Source organism: Phyllostomus discolor, chromosome 4 (assembly GCF_004126475.2).
Source record: "Phyllostomus discolor isolate MPI-MPIP mPhyDis1 chromosome 4, mPhyDis1.pri.v3, whole genome shotgun sequence".
NCBI classification, from domain to species: Eukaryota; Metazoa; Chordata; class Mammalia; order Chiroptera; family Phyllostomidae; genus Phyllostomus; species Phyllostomus discolor.
The window spans coordinates 137,237,348-137,253,465 of NC_040906.2; positions in this window are offsets into that span (position 1 = coordinate 137,237,348).

Sequence of the window (16,118 nt, forward strand, 5' to 3'; positions counted from 1 at the left end):
TGTAATCAGTAAGTCAATAATGACTTCCTAAGACCAGGAGTGCAATACCAACATTATGGGACAAAGAATTATCTGTGAAAAACATAGTTGAAGAGACAAAATACAATACATGACAAATATCAAATATATTTTTATTTGAAAAATTAACATATAAAAGTTGTTTTACTAGATAATACAATCATTCATGAATTTCAAAAAATATAACAAGGACTTGGAGCAGTTAAGATGAGTGATTCAGGTAGGACTTGTCATGAAACTTAAAATAGATTAATCAAGTGACGACACAGAGGACACTAGAAAAGGAAAAGTATGAGAAAAAGCAGAGGTGGGAAGGAGGGTTTTGGTTTATATGTGAGTGTGTACATGTGCATGTGTGCATGCACAAGCATGTGTGCTATTGAAGGGCAGGCTGTATAATAAGTAGTCCTATTGGCAGAGGGAGTGTTGCTGTAATGAAATACAGGTAATATATCTAAATAGGTAAATATAGCAATCATTTAAAAAGTGCTTTTGTGAAGTGACTATTTTCATGTAGGTACTTCTACTTTTATCCCCAAATTACAGACGAGGGAGCTGAGGCTTAGTGCTTAAGGTCACACTTCTTGTGAACAGTAGTGTCAAGATCGGTACCCAAAAAGCTTGACTTCTGAGGCTAGGCTGCTTCTAAAAGAGAACCTGGCCACATATTTCAGAGTCTTGACTTTAAGAAACATAATTCTAACTTGCTCTCCTAAGGTGACAAAAGCCATTTTATTAGTTGGCCCAAAAGTTTGTTTAGGTTTTTTCATATAATGGCTCTAGTAGTGCTTAGTTGTCTTTAACTTCATTTGAAACAATTTTGTTATATTGAATCATGACAGCTGAGATATCAGCATGCATTTAAAAAAACTTATTAAAATTGGTGAGTTTTTGAGCAGCCATTTTAATATTGAAGGTAGAAAAAGAGATGCAACATTTTCAGCATATTATGCTTTATTATTTCAAGAAAGGTAAAAACACAAATGAAACACAAAATAAAAGATTGTGTAATGTGTAGAGAAGGTGCTGTGACTGATGGAATGTGTCAGAAATGGTTTTCAAAGTTTTGTGCTGGAGATTTCTCAATGGACGATACTCCATGTTTGGGTAGACCAGTTGAAGTAGATAGCTATCAAATCAAGACATTAATTGAGAAGAATCAATGTTATACCACAAGGGAAATAGCTGACATACTCAAAATATTCAAGTCAGTAAAGTTATTGGTGAAAACAAAAAATGTGTCTTCTATTTTACAGAAAAAAATGGAAATGGACATTTTGACCAACCCAGTAATTTTCTGGGTGACATGATGGATGTGGTATCTAAGGAGGAGCAGCATATCAGAACATGGAGTGGTTTGCAAGGAGCTCATGAAATCACTGGGGAGAAGGGGCTGAAAGTGAAGACAAGGCAACAATAAAGAATGCCACCATTTCCTGATGTCTCTGACTTTTTGACTCCCCTACTAACACATGTTTCAGCTATTGTAAAACACTGAACAGCATAGATTGTGCTCACCCTAGCACTACCCATTTCCTTTTTATTTAGCCAAAGGAACTAGGCTAGACCCCATTTGTGAGGCACTTTAAGAGGTTTGGGTAATTTGAGCAGCTGGGAGGAGATTATTTTGAGAGTCAGGAAAGCAAATGAATAATACCCATGATATCTGGAGTGGGTGTCATTTGCTGCTTGATCATGCATCATACTGACCTGAAGGCTCATTTCACCTGGCTGTAATTCAGGCTTAGCCATCGTTTTGATGAACACACCCCATGGCCATGAACATGTTTCCTGTCTCTAAGTATGGCAGGGTGATCTGACACCCGACTTTCCAATTGCTTCTTCCACTTACATTTTGGATCTTAATGCAATCCCACTACACAGATGGTCATTTTGAATGATTCATGCTTTTAATTTTTCTCAAAGATTCCAATGCACTTTGACATTGGTAGTTCCATAAATCAAGGAAATACATAGAAAAATTAGTTCAAGCAGCAATAAAATATTTCTTTGAACTTCAAAGAGTGGTTTAGTAACTTCCTAGCCAATCCAATACAGAAAATAATATTCTTATTAGAAAAAGGAAAAATAATGACATATATAGTCCTTTTATTTAGATACTGTAGTTTCCGAAATTTTCTATAACAGGGACAACAACAGAATAAGCATGCTTTTGGTGTATATACTGCTAAACCCTAAAAATCAATGAGCAGTATTATTGCCAAGAGTAATTAAGTTATTCAGACTTAGACCATATGGAATACTGTTATAATTGCTTTAATGTTTTTCCCCCTAAAGTTCTATCATCTATGCCATTTTGGAGGCTATTTCTATTAAATGATTTTTTTCTTCATTATGGATCATGTTTTCCAGCTCTTTGCATATCTTTAATTTTTTTATTAAATGTCAGACTTGAATTTTATGTTGCTGAATGCCAATATTATTGTTCACTTTTGAATATTCTTGAGCTTTACTCTGCAAAGCTTTACTTTGCAGTTATCTGGAAAGAGTTTGACCCTCCAAAGTGTTCCTTTTAAGCTTAGTGAAGTGAGATCAGAGTAGCCTTTAAATGTAAGGCTAAATGTCCCCACTGCCTAGATAATAGTTTTCCTAATGTCTTTCATATCATGAATTTTATTCTCCTCTGGATGCTGGGAATATGAACTATTTTTAAGTCCACGGGAGCTCTGGAGATTGTTCAGCCTGCCCTTTCTTGGTGCTTTAGGTGGTTTTCTCACACATAGGTGCCCATGAGCACCCAGGTGAAAACCCTAGGGAATCTCCACTAATCCCTCCCTCTCTGTCTCCCCCTGTCTCTGTCTTTCTCTGCACCATGGCCTGGAAACACTGAACGCAGTAAGCTGGGAAATTCTGGGGCTTACTTTGTTTGTTTCCCATAGCTCCGAGATCAATTTCTCATGCTGTCTGCCATTCAATGTCTAAAACCTGTTGTTTCACCTATCTGGACTGGTGTTCCAGTTGTCCAAAGATGGGGTGTAAATTTGGTTCTGGTTACCTGGCTTGGGACATTTTAAATATGCCAAAAATAAAAAATAAAAATTTGAAAAACTTTGGTGCTTACAATAAATTATGAGAAACTTCCTTGTGTTCAAAACAGTATCCAGACTCATTTAGGTGTTCTGTAAGCCCTGTAGCAGAATGTGGATGTCTTCCAAACCCTCATGCTGTCTATTCACAGCGAGAATCAATGTTCTGAAATTCTGTTGTCCTACACATCAAATTTCAGAGGAGAAATGGCCCAAAGAAATAATTTTAAGACCAGCAGGTGTGGAAGGCTATTAACTACATTTGGAAACATATGTTAGTTTATGCATGTACAAACATGTACACATTTTGTTTTGAATGGCAGTGTAACTGATAACTGACAATAAAATGTGAGTGTAATATATATTATGATTAATTGTTTTCTTAGCAAAATTAACATTAATTTGATATATCTTATTTTAAACCTTGTGTTGAAAATCTTCCTAATATTCTATTTGTTTACCTAAGAGAAAATCAGTTGTAATTTATTATTTCTCATACATCTCTGATTTTTGCAATATTTCTTGAGGATCAATAATCATTTTATACTACTATATATGTGGCCAGTGTAGTTGAACTCAGGCTTAATTGTCAATACCTTGATAAGGTAAAAGATATTCAGCATCTGGGAGGCTGGACACAGACATATTCCTGGGTGACGGCTGGCATGTGGTCAAGAGACTATTCCAGGACAGCCAATAGGACAGGTATCGGTTAGAGAGAATTTGACAATCAAGAATCTGACAGAATGCAATAGGTGACATGCAGGTGGAGAGGTGATTTGGCAGTAAATAGAGGAATATTCCAGATTTGGGAAGAATGCAGTCTTTGAAAGATCTGGGTGTAAGTGACATGGACAGGCACATAGAAATTAGAACTTTAGTCTCAGAAGAAGATGGAGCAGAGATGGAGGCAAAGCCCTATTCTTCAAGAAACTTGGAGAATAAGAAGAGGGAACCAGATAAAAAATAAGGGGTTAATATCCAAAATATATAAGGAACACGCACAATTCAATAGAAAAATCCCAAACAATCCAATTAAAAAATGGCTAGGGATTTAAATAGACATTTTTTCTTTTTTTTTTTTTTAAGATTTTATTTTTATTTATTTTTAGAGAGGGAAGGGAGGGAGATAGAGAGAGAGAAACATCAATGTGCGGTTGCTGGGTGTCATGGCCTGCAACCCAGGCATGTACCCTGACTGGGAAACGAACCTGTGACACTTTGGTTCGCAGCCTGCACCCAATCCACTGAGCTACTCCAGCCAGGGCTTTAAATAGACATTTTTTCAAAGAAGACATACAACTGGTCAACTGACTCATGAAAAGGTGCTCAGCATTGTTAATCATCAGGGAAATGCACATCAAAACCACAGTAGATGTCACCTCTCACCTGCCAGAATGACCATTATTAAAAGATAAACAGCAAATGTTGGCAAGATGTGGAGAAAACTTCCACTTTTAGTGGAAGTGAAAATTGGTGCAGTCTCTAGGGAAAAGCACATGAAGGCGTGTCAAAAAATTAAAAATGTAGCTACCAAATGATCCTGCAATTCCACTTTTGTGTATTTATCCAAAGAAAACAAAAACAGTAAACTGAAAAGATGTATTTCCCCCATGTTTATTGCAGTATTATTTATAATAGACAATCAGGGAAACAAATGTCCATTGGGAGATGAATGGATAAAGAAAATGTGACATTTAAATCCAATGGAATATTGTTCATCCATAAAAGAGAAGGAAATCACGCCATTTGCAACACCATGGATGGACCTTGAGGGCATTATGCCAAGTGAAATAAGTCAGGCAGAGAAAGATGAAAACTGAATTTACATGTGGAATCTGCAAAAACAAAAACAAAACTAAAAAACACTGAACTCATTGGTACAGAGAAAAGATTGGTAGTTGCCAGAGATGGGTGTGTGTGTGTGTGTGTGTGTGTGTGTACATGGGTGAAGGTAATTAGAAGGTGCAAATTTCCAGTTACGAAATAAGTCCTGGGGATGTGATATACAGCATGGTGACTATAGTTAAGACTACTGTATTATATATTTAAAAGTCACTAAAAGAGTAAATCTTAAAAGGCCTCTTCAAAAGAAAAAAGTTGTAACTGTGTCATCATGGATATTAACTAGACTTTTGTGATCATTTAGCGAAATATATATATCAAATTATTTTATTGTATGCCTAAAACTCATGTACACCTAAAACTGATGTCAATTATATCTCAATTAATAAAAAAAGAGTGAAAATGCTCAGTAGTATTAGGAAGTTACTTGATTAAAGAGGTACTTGCTATAGGACTTAGGATGGGTTCCCCAGCACCTTGCCTAAGGCTGTGGTGCTGACCTTCTTAGTCTTAAGTGGGCTCAAACCTAAACATGTGAATGACTTTCAACACCGACGTGAGGGTCTTCAGAGGTAGTTAGCCACTGGGGGTTTCAATGTTGGAGAATGTGCTGAATGTATCCTTCCAGACCCTTTAATCAACTCAGCATGACTTCACACATACACTGCAAGTATTAAAATGATATCAGAGGTATGTTACATTGAGAATTAATTTCTCTAACCTGCTCACAACATTCTTCCATTTTACCTCTCTTTATGTTTCTAGAGTTTAAATCCTTCCACTATATTCAGCATATACTCTCAGGGTTTTGATTTGTATTTTTACTTTTGACTCTTGTCATCTTGCTCTTGATTGCTGTCTTCTTTGGACCAGTTTTTCCAGATTTGTTGGGGCTCCTTCCAGGACATGGCTTTGGAAATTCACTCTTCTCATCCTTTGCATGTTGTAGAACTTACATGCCATCAAGGGTCATGCAGGACTGACTGGTGTGTGTCTTTGAACTGCTGATCAACAGTCTTGACCCTGAGTTATATCCCAGAAATAACTTGTTAGAATAAATCCCTGATAGAAATGATTTTTTTTGTTTGTTTAATTCAACTCTCCTATGAGCCATGGCCCTGGCCTAGCTGCAAAGATGAATAACAAGGCTCAGATTCCACATTTGGGAAGGCTGGGGCTGTAGGGTGAGAGGCACTTAGGTAACAGATAATTATTACATTAGGTTGTGAAAAATGCTATGAAGAAATCCACACTGACAGTGCTAAGAGGAAGGGGCATTTAACAAAAAACGGAAACATTTAACCTAGCCTTGGGAGTGAAGGGAAGGGTAGAAAGCACAGGCGTCTTCTCATTTGTTTATTTTTCTTAACAAAAAGGGTGCAGAAAAATTTTCATTGGATGGGATTTTACTGTATGATCATAATAAGTATAATAATGGACTCAAATATAGAGCCATCTGCAAAATACTTTAAATGGACAATTTTCATCATACTGCTCTCAGATTGTGGTTAGAGCCTACTTTCAGGAATTATCGACCATTAATCGCTTTGGATATAATTTCTAGCTCTGTGATTTAGCAGCTGCATTCACCTCTGAGCATTGGTGTCTGTGTGTGTGATTATAAATAATAACTACTATGCAAGTGTCTCAGTTATCAATTTATTGCCTTTCAGTTTCAAATGCATCCTTTTAATACATGCTTTGTGATAGCAGAATTCTTTAAGCATTTCTCTTTTAAATTGAACACAAAGTTAAGTTTTCTTAAATTAGGGTGCTGCAAGGGCACTGGGGAGAAACAGTTGCTTTGTGATTTCCAATGTGGGCTGGGAGGTCAGCAGTGTGGGTGTGAGGACACTGGTGGAACCTGCCCCAGCCACAGGCCTGGGATGAGATCCCTCTGTGATTTTGCAGCTCTGTTTGACAACACCTTATCTGCAGTCCTCTCAGCATGGGACCCAGAGCTCTGTGCAGCCTGTGTGCAGGTAGTAGTTCCTTCGGCTAGATCTGCTGCATCCCTCTCACCCCAGGCCTCTGTCCCTGAGGCACCCAGGCTCCACTGCTCACACAGGTCACTTGTGGCTGTGAGCCCGCTCCCTCCCACACTCTGGTGGGTGGCCAGCTGTTCACCCAGCAGCTCTAGACCAGTTCCACCTCTGCCAAGTCAGCAAACTTCCCTGCTGTCCTGCTACTGAACCATACTCCCTCTGATGAGGCCTTGCCCCCTTTCAAATTTGTCCTTCCTTAGGTATTCTCCCTTTGCCCTGGGATGCTATACAGCATTTTCTCTTGTAGTTATTTTTTCTCTTAGTTTAGTTATTCTTTATATCCACTTCCCCTGTTTAAACCACTGTGTGGTTTCTATCTCTTGATTGGACCCAGACTGCTATACCAGTAGATTCATAATAAGGATTATATAAAACAACATTTGGCATAATGAGTAATAATAATTATAGCTGATCTTGTTTCTTCTTCCCTCTTACCTTATAACCCCAAAGTTCACTTATAAGAATGTGTATTTGCAAACTTGTTTGTGTGTGTGAAATTCTGTGTTTACACAATGCTAGTGTGATTCTTCTTATTCAGTGTGCTATGCTACCACTTATTACCAGAAATGTAGATTTCAGAGCTGGAAGGAAACCTTTAGATCCTCCAGTTCAACTGCATATAAAAAAAAATTGGCTAACAAGAAGGCTACAATTCTTGCTAAAGGTCACAGTAAATTCTGGGTGGAACCTGTATAAGAAGCTATCTCTCCTGAGGACAAGTGTAGGGTTTTCTCTATTGCTGGAATATGTTCTTTCCACAAGTTTAAAATGCAGGGGGATCTAGATGGCTGTAATAGCATCCTCTGGCTGCCATAGCAAATCACCGCAAACCAGGTGACTTAAAATAACAGAAATTTATTCTCTCAGTCCTGGCGGCCAGAAATCCAAAATGTGGCGGGGCTCTGCTTCCTCTGGGGGCACCAGGAGAGAATTGCTCCTTGCCTTTTCTGGGTCCTAGTGGCCATCCTGTGTTTTGGGACTTGTGGCTGCATCATTGCCTCTGTCTTCATATTGCATTCTTTCCTTTGTATCTGATTTCTCCTCTCTGTGTCTCTTATAAGGACACTTGTTATTGGGTTTAGGGCCACCTGGATGATCCAATATGATCTCCTCATCTCAAGATCCTTAATTACATCTGCAAAGCCTCCTTTTCCAGATGAGGTAATATTCACAGCTTCCAGGAATTAAGACAGAGATATACCTATTTTGTGGCCACCATTCAGCCCTCTACAATTTTTAATAGATGTAGATCCCTAAGGTGCTGTGATATATTACTCTATTAGCTCAGTTAATAAACCCAGAGATGTTTTTCTGATAGATATGATTTCCATAGGTATATTACTTACCAAAGTGACTTGCTTAGGTTTTGTAATAACAGTCATGCTATGTGAACTTCACTTGGGGAATATTTAGTCTTTTCACTAGGATGCATTATAACTGTTTTATGTCTTGACAGGCTGATCCTAACTCAAACTCTTGAAGAGTGAGTAGAAGTTTAGCAGGTGTGAAGATGTGGCATGGACGTTCCAGACATAGGACATCAGGTGTAAGGGCACAGGGCAAGTGGAAAGGCTGGCAGACAAATTTCAATGTGTGATAATATTAGCCTGAGTGGCTTGAGGGAAGTGTGTCCCCAGTGCGTGGCACAGAGTAGGTGCCCTGTAATAGGGTGTCAAGTGAATGGCTGGTAGAAAATATTCCTCAAGCAAGTCACTAGGTGGCACTCTTTTGTTTTTGGCAGAGTCTTCATCATAGGTGGCAGATTTAGAATTATTGCTGAATTTTTGCGTTTCCTCCGGATACATGGCGTAAATAGGTACAACCTGAGACAATGTAGCCTTCTGCTTCTGTGGATGATTCAGGGAACTCTAGGAATGAGGATTTTGAAGTGACAGGGAAAACGCAAAATAACTGGGACTGTTAATGTGTGACGGCCTGGAATTCTTTTTGCCTCAGTAGATTTTTGTCTCTATTCACAATTCTTCCACTTTAGTTCTTTATTTAAAGTTTTTTTTTTTTTTGCTCCTGGAGAATGATTGTAAAGTAAAATTTGTAATCTTGCATTTTTTTGAAACTCATCTACTGAATCTGTTAGAATTAAAACTTGTTTTACCTTCCATTTCGGAAACAGGAATATTAAAAACTAAGTTTCTATAATCTTAAAGCCATACAATAAAAATATCATGGAAAAGGATTTTTCAAATATATAAATAATAACTTTTAATTATAATATATTCAATGTGTTCTGGAAATAATTAAAATATATAAGACCCATTAATAAAATTTTAGCATATGCTGAGTCACATCTTAATCTCAAAATATACAGCTCCTCAAGTCAATTAATGAGGCATTACTTACGCTATTGATTTTGACATCTTTGGAGAGAGATTGGCAGGTATTTTAATAACATATGCAGTGAAGTGACAATTAAAATCTAAAATTCCCTGGAATAATTGTACTTCAATTATCCTTATTAGTACTACGGGGCACATTTTGTTGTTGCTTGCTTCTTAATGAAACAAGAAACATTGTCTTTACGAGCCCTTTTCAGATTTTTCATGTACTTAAAATTCTAAAAATTATTTAGGAAAAAAAATTAAATTAGTTTTAATACAGACTCACAGTTCTGTATTAGTAAAGTTATATTTTGTTATAGAATTGTAAAAAGGAAATTGGCAGCAAAGTTTCATAAGACTCACAGATGAGCTATCCAACATTCTCCTAACTGAGAGTTCAAAACCAAAGTTAGGGGAAGAAAATGATAAATGACAAAGAAAGTGAGTAAACAGAACAAAGGTCTGTGAGTAGTATTTCTATACATGAAGTTCACTACATGTAGTAGAATGTAACAAGCATTGGTGAAAGGAGGTGAACAAACAAAATAAAGTATACAAAGCTTTTTTTCCCATCTTTTTACTGTTCGCACAGAGAGTAAACGCCAGAGCTGGGTCACTCACTTGTTTGCAAATATTGTTGAGATGATGTACTGACAACTATTTTGAAAAGTAGCTTTCCTTCATATTTTGGGTAACACACCTGACTTCCTCACTTCTTACATGCTGAGCTGTGCCCTCGGCCTATTCTCGTCTCGAGCTCTGGAATGCTGACCTTCATTTCCCATTGATTCTTCTTCAAGACTCAGGTTGAATGTCACCTCCTTTTAAAATGTCCTAGAACTCTTCCCTCACTTTTTCCCTTTCTGTTCCCATGCCACCAAAGCTGATCACTTGCAGTACAGGCAAAGACTAATGCTCACCAACTTTCAAGCTTCTCTCCTTTTTACTAGGTGCCCACCAAACTGTCTCCAAGCCCCTTCCAGTTGAGAAGGGTCATATTGACTTAATGGCCAGTTTAATAAGGATTGAAGAGTAAAAACTGCTTCCATGTTTGCTTCATGAGAAGCTCTTTGCCCACAAGCTTTACTCTCTTTCTTGCCCTTCCAACCCTGGAGACCATTTATCACAGATGGTGGTGCTACATGCTGGGAAAAGCCAGTGTCCCTGAGGTTGGCCTCAGTCAAGCCACAAACCCTACTTCTTCCTCCCTCATACCCTTCATCCAATGGATTTTAAGTACCACTCATTTCATCTCCTAAATCTGTGTATGCACCAGTCTTCTCCCACCTTGATGGTCACCACCCTAGTCTACACTGCCAGCCTCCCTCCCTAGACCAGTGAAGTCACCTTCTGCACTGTCCCTGTGGAGGGGAGACTATTCCATGATGTGACCCCTTTCTGTCCTGCAAGCTGGACCTAGATGGAGGTTGCTTCCTGCAGATCCCTCTTAGAGGCCATTCGATCATGACTGACGTTTCTTCTGACATAAATCAACTCTCCTCCCTTGCCTCCTGCTATGTGCCAGTTTTTGGAGCAGGCTGTTATCCTATCTTTGTCAAGCACATAAAGTAATTTTTGGTACCTGGTAGCATTCACATACTATTACCAGTGACCATCCACCCCTTCTTCCTATATAATCCTTTGGCACCTGGCATGTGTTGCTGGATCCATTTTACCTTATAACCACCCAAGACAGGCCTCGTATGTGAGTTTCCCTTTATAAACTCTATGAATTTCTAGGGGGAGTGGCCAGCCCTTTGCTGAGGAAGGCAGATTTTCAGTCTCAGGGTCTTGTCCTGGTCTGTGTATGTGAATAGCTCTCCAGCATCTAAAGTAGTCTGGTTCATCCGATATCAGGATGATGAAATTCCAAAAATGCAAATCTGATCCATTTAAAACTCTTCAGCGATTTCCCACTGCCCTCCAGTGAAGCTCAACACTGTGCTGGTTTTATTTGGCCTCCCATCGTCTGTGCCTTCACACCCCCCCCCCCCCAGTCTTTCCCCTTCCCCACCCTCAGTGGAGGCTTCTAAGGTAATATTTCTTCTTAGCTCTTGCTGTGTGCTGCCTCCATGTACCCTCTAACCCTCCACAACAGGCCAAATCCTTTGCCTCGGAACTGGGAAAATTCTAGTCATTCTTCAGAAAAGAGCTCCAAGTTTATTTCTTCAGGGAAATCTCTCTGGTCTCCTAGACTGTATCTCTACTCAACATGTTTCTTGTTTTAAGTTTATATCTTTAGTGTCCATACCATTCACCACTATATCCCCAAGTCTTTGTGCCTAGCACAAAGAAGAAAAATAAAGATTAATCACCTGAATTATTTTACTTATCAGATATTAACATAAATATATTTTTATGTATCTCTTATCTACTATACTTTGAAGTCCTTGAAATTATGTGCCAAAATTTCCATTGCTAGCATAATGCCTGGCACAGAGTTAGTGTCTAAAAGCATTGACTAGTGAATAAATGAATGAATTAATTAGCAAGAGGGGTGCCTGGGCTTGATCCCTGTACTAAGAGCTAGGATGTGACAGTTAAGTGTGATCAGGGCTATGATGTATAGAAGGACAGAAAATCCTGAGGGCTGTAATCTCTGTGTGGGCTCTAAGAATCACACATATGAAACAGGAACATAAACTACAAGTGTGTAAATATACATGGGCTAGGGTTTTTTTCCTGCTTCTCTGAGAAAAGATATTGATGGAGAAATAGCGAGTGAAAGGAAGTCTGCACTGGCTGGGTAAAAGTAAGAGCTTTTGGTGGCAAGTTGAGGTATGAGGAGAGAAGCTCTGATACAGGTATACAAGCTAAAAGACAAAGGCAAAGGAGTGAGGGTAGGAGAGGAAATTTTAAGAATTTAAGGATTATCAATTCATGTTCATTGAAGAACACCAGTAACTATTTTAATAAATATTTAATTATTTGGGGTTTTAGACTATTTCTCTAAATAGGACACAAAGACACAAGATTTATTTAGGAAAGGGGAAAAAAGCATTTCTTATACATATTTTCACACAGTCATCTCATTCGATGTGTAATGAAACCTCATGAGTAGTTTGGATAAGTGTTAGTTATTATAGCCATTTTACATGCAGAAACCAAGACCTAAGTGAAAACATGAGACATCAGCCAGCTCTTCCTACATTATCCCACATACCTGATGCTCTCTACTACTCTTTCATGCTATCACTAAAAAAAAAAAAGACAGAATACTTTATTCCTTATTTTAAAATTAAACTTTTAAACATAAAAATATGGATAAGACTAAAAGAATGATTAAGAAAAGAATAGTACAGGGGAACCTATGTTTATTTAAGTATGTTCCCTCCAAAGGGCTGCATATGAACTGACTGATACATAAATGTATTCATCCATTCATTTATTCAACAAGCATTTATGGTATCAAACCTATTGATAGTAGCCAGGAGACTGAAATGTAAATATGGAAGAATCCCTGGTCTCCAGGAATTCACACATAGTGGGTAAGAAGATGTATTAATAGAAAATGAGAAAACAGTGAAATTAAATGCACTGATAGAAAATAGATACAGTATTATTGGAATATCAAAATGGATCATGTAATTTGATCTAGAGGTGGGATCAAGAAAGGCTTTCTAGAACTTGACTTGAACTAAGTCTCGTAACAGGAAACATTTCAGACACTGGGATCAACATAGCTGTAGACTGCAGAGAGAAGCAGGACAGTGTGTGTGTGTGTGTGTGTGTGTGTGTGTGTGTTTGGGCTATAATCAAGTGTATGCTTTGCTAAAACTTAATTACAAGGTAAGGAATGGAGACAAATATGACCAAGATATGAAGGGTCTTGCATATCATGTCAAGGTGTTCAGATTTTATAGGGACACAATGAGGGAATCATGAAAGGGAATGAATGCCATGGTTATATCTCCATTTGGATAGGTGACCCTGGCTATTGGGTAATGGAAGGGTTAAAGAGCAAAAGACCAGAGGTATTTTATTTAAGTATCCTTAGGTCAGTTTATCCTATGAATCTAAGACCAATCTAATTTATACATTCATGAATGAAACAACAGTAATGCACATGGAAAACAACAATAACCACCTCTACAGGAATAGACACAATTTAATTTTTTCATGTTTTATAGTTTGTTTACATAAATAACATCTGAAGACTTTGAGATTTTAGATTCTTAACATGTATTTCAAGTTCCCAAAGTAAGAGCAAGGAAGCTACGAAGTGATAAGAAAAATGAAACAAAACTAAACAAAACCAAAGAACTTCAGCAATAAGACCATTATAAAGAGAAATTAACTGCCCCATACAGAAGAGATGATTTTAGAAAAAGGTCTTCTAAAAATAACCAAAAAAGGAGAATTCAAAAGAAAGATGCTGGGAGCCTATGATCTGAACAGATGGGCCACACTAAATTTATATAGTATCTGGACATTTGGACCACATGATTGAGAGTTTCTATCTGAACAGATTGCCATTTATGAAAGAGATCTCTAGTATCCCCAAACAATAGGAGACTAAGATTCCAGCCAATGCTTTAAAACCAGAGGATCAAAAGTAGTTGATATTATAGACAAAGGTCTATCTTTATTACATTTTTCATGCATAAAATGATGAATACACAGATAGCTTAGATTTAAAATCCTACAAGGAAATAGGGCTGCTATATTTGGATGGCAAATTGCTTTCTATTGATCAGTATTTCTGGGACTCAGACAAGTAGGTGAGAGTGATGAGTCTCAAGTTTTAAGGGCTACAACTGAGTTTCTGCAGATAATATTCAACAGCTTTCTGCATGGTAATAGTTACTCTATTACAAAAGTGATATTCTTGAGAATATCTTTAAAAGAAGAAAAATTGGTTAACTATTATTCCAAGTTATATCCCAAGGGTAATTATAGAACTATATTGCCTGTCAAGCTGTCATGAATGCTAGAATCTTAGGAAAAATAGAGTTTCTAGGGAGTCTCTTTTTGCTTGCTTTATAGAGTGAGAGGCCTCGAACAACTCTTTTTGAAGATACTGCTGAAAGGAAAGAGCAGGTAGAAGATTTTTAAGTAAAAAGTCACATTCATTCAAAGCTGAAGTTGGAACAATTCTGCTATGTCCAGCCATTCTACTTTTACTGTTTTTAATTTTTGTTGAAATCAGAATCACTTGAAGAGCTTGTTAAATAAATATCCCTGAGCTACACCCCCAAATTATTGAATCAGACAGTAGAAGGTGTCTCAAAGTTCATTCTGCTTTGTGAAAAGTAAAATGAGCAAACTTCTTTTCCATGTGTGAATTACAGTGAGTTTTAAAAACCAATAGCTACACTCCCTCACCTTCTCCCCACCTACACGCATTTACTTTTTAAGTGTTGATGCAGTTCAGGGGGAAGGAAATACCCATATGAGTTGGTATAGCCAAAGATTTATTAATTGTGGCAGTTCCTGGTCATTACTTTCAAGGATTTAGTTTTCCAAAAAAGAAGAAATAGTCATAGTAACTTTGAATCTTTGCAACGATTCTCATCTAAAATATACTCTTCAAAAAATTAGATCTGAGGTGGGAGGAACTTTGGATTGGAATTACAAGGAAGCAAAGACAAAATTTAAGAGGTGTGTACAGTAAATAAAATTTGCAGTTATTGACACAAACATTTGGGAATTAGGAGAAGGAAATGTCAAAGATTACTGAGGCTTTGGATCGTGACTGTCCTCTGTGATAAAGGGGCCTCTGGTATCTCCTGAACACAAGGACTTCTGGGATTCTAAGAAACATCACAGTTGACTAAGAGTCAAATTTATTTTTTAAAGGGAAAATTCTTTGGCTCAAGGATTATCTTAATGTGTCTTTAGTCCTTTGTATTTTAGATTCCACAATAACTATATGGAAATTGATTCATAGTTTGGCTTCTTTCAAAATAATTTCTTTATTTCTATTTAACAAATAAATGGGATGAATTGAAGATTATTATTGATTTTGTAGTAATTCTTTGTTAGGATTTACTGTCTTTTGTATTTTGGAGCTCCTCTTTCAAATAATGAGTAAATGCAAATCAAAAATAAATATGTCAGAAATTCACAAAGTTAAGCCCTGACTGGTGTCACTCAGTTATTTGGTCATTGTCTGTAAAAGCAAAAGGTTGCCAGTTCCATCCTGGCCAGAGCATAAGCCTAGGTTGCGGGTTCAGTCCCCAGTTGGGGGACAGATGAGAAACAGCCTATCATTGTTTCTTACTCACATTGATGTTTTTCTCCCTCTCTTTCTCCCTCCTTTCTCTTATCTCTAAAAATAAATAAATAAAATATATATTTTTTAATTTACAAAATTAGGAATTCTGGATCTCATTTCCTTTTAGCAAATGCCCACATTTGAAGGTGGAAGTGAATTTTATACAAATTTCTGTTCCTCAGTGTATGTTCTTTGGACAATGTTATATTTGTGTGGTGTTTGTAACTTGCAGGAAATTGATTAACTATCAAAAAAGGTTAAAAAAAGAAATGACATTTTCTAGAACACTCTGTCATGGCCTGTGGGTTGTAGAACATCAAGTTTGTTTTCACAATGAAAACTTTCATTTCCTGTATCAAGAAAATAGACCACAGTACAATGACTCCAGAGAAAAGCTTATAAAAATAGAAGTGTCTTCCTAAGTGACTTCTAGTGATCTTGTAAGAAAACATAATATAAAATAAAAGATGAAACTTTTCATAATCACAAATCATCCTTATTTTCATATGTTCTACTAATAAATTATTCCAGTGTATACAGGAGTTTAATGATCATATATCTGTATTTCTCCATACAGCTTACATAGAGAAAGGGAGTGAGATGTGCCTTG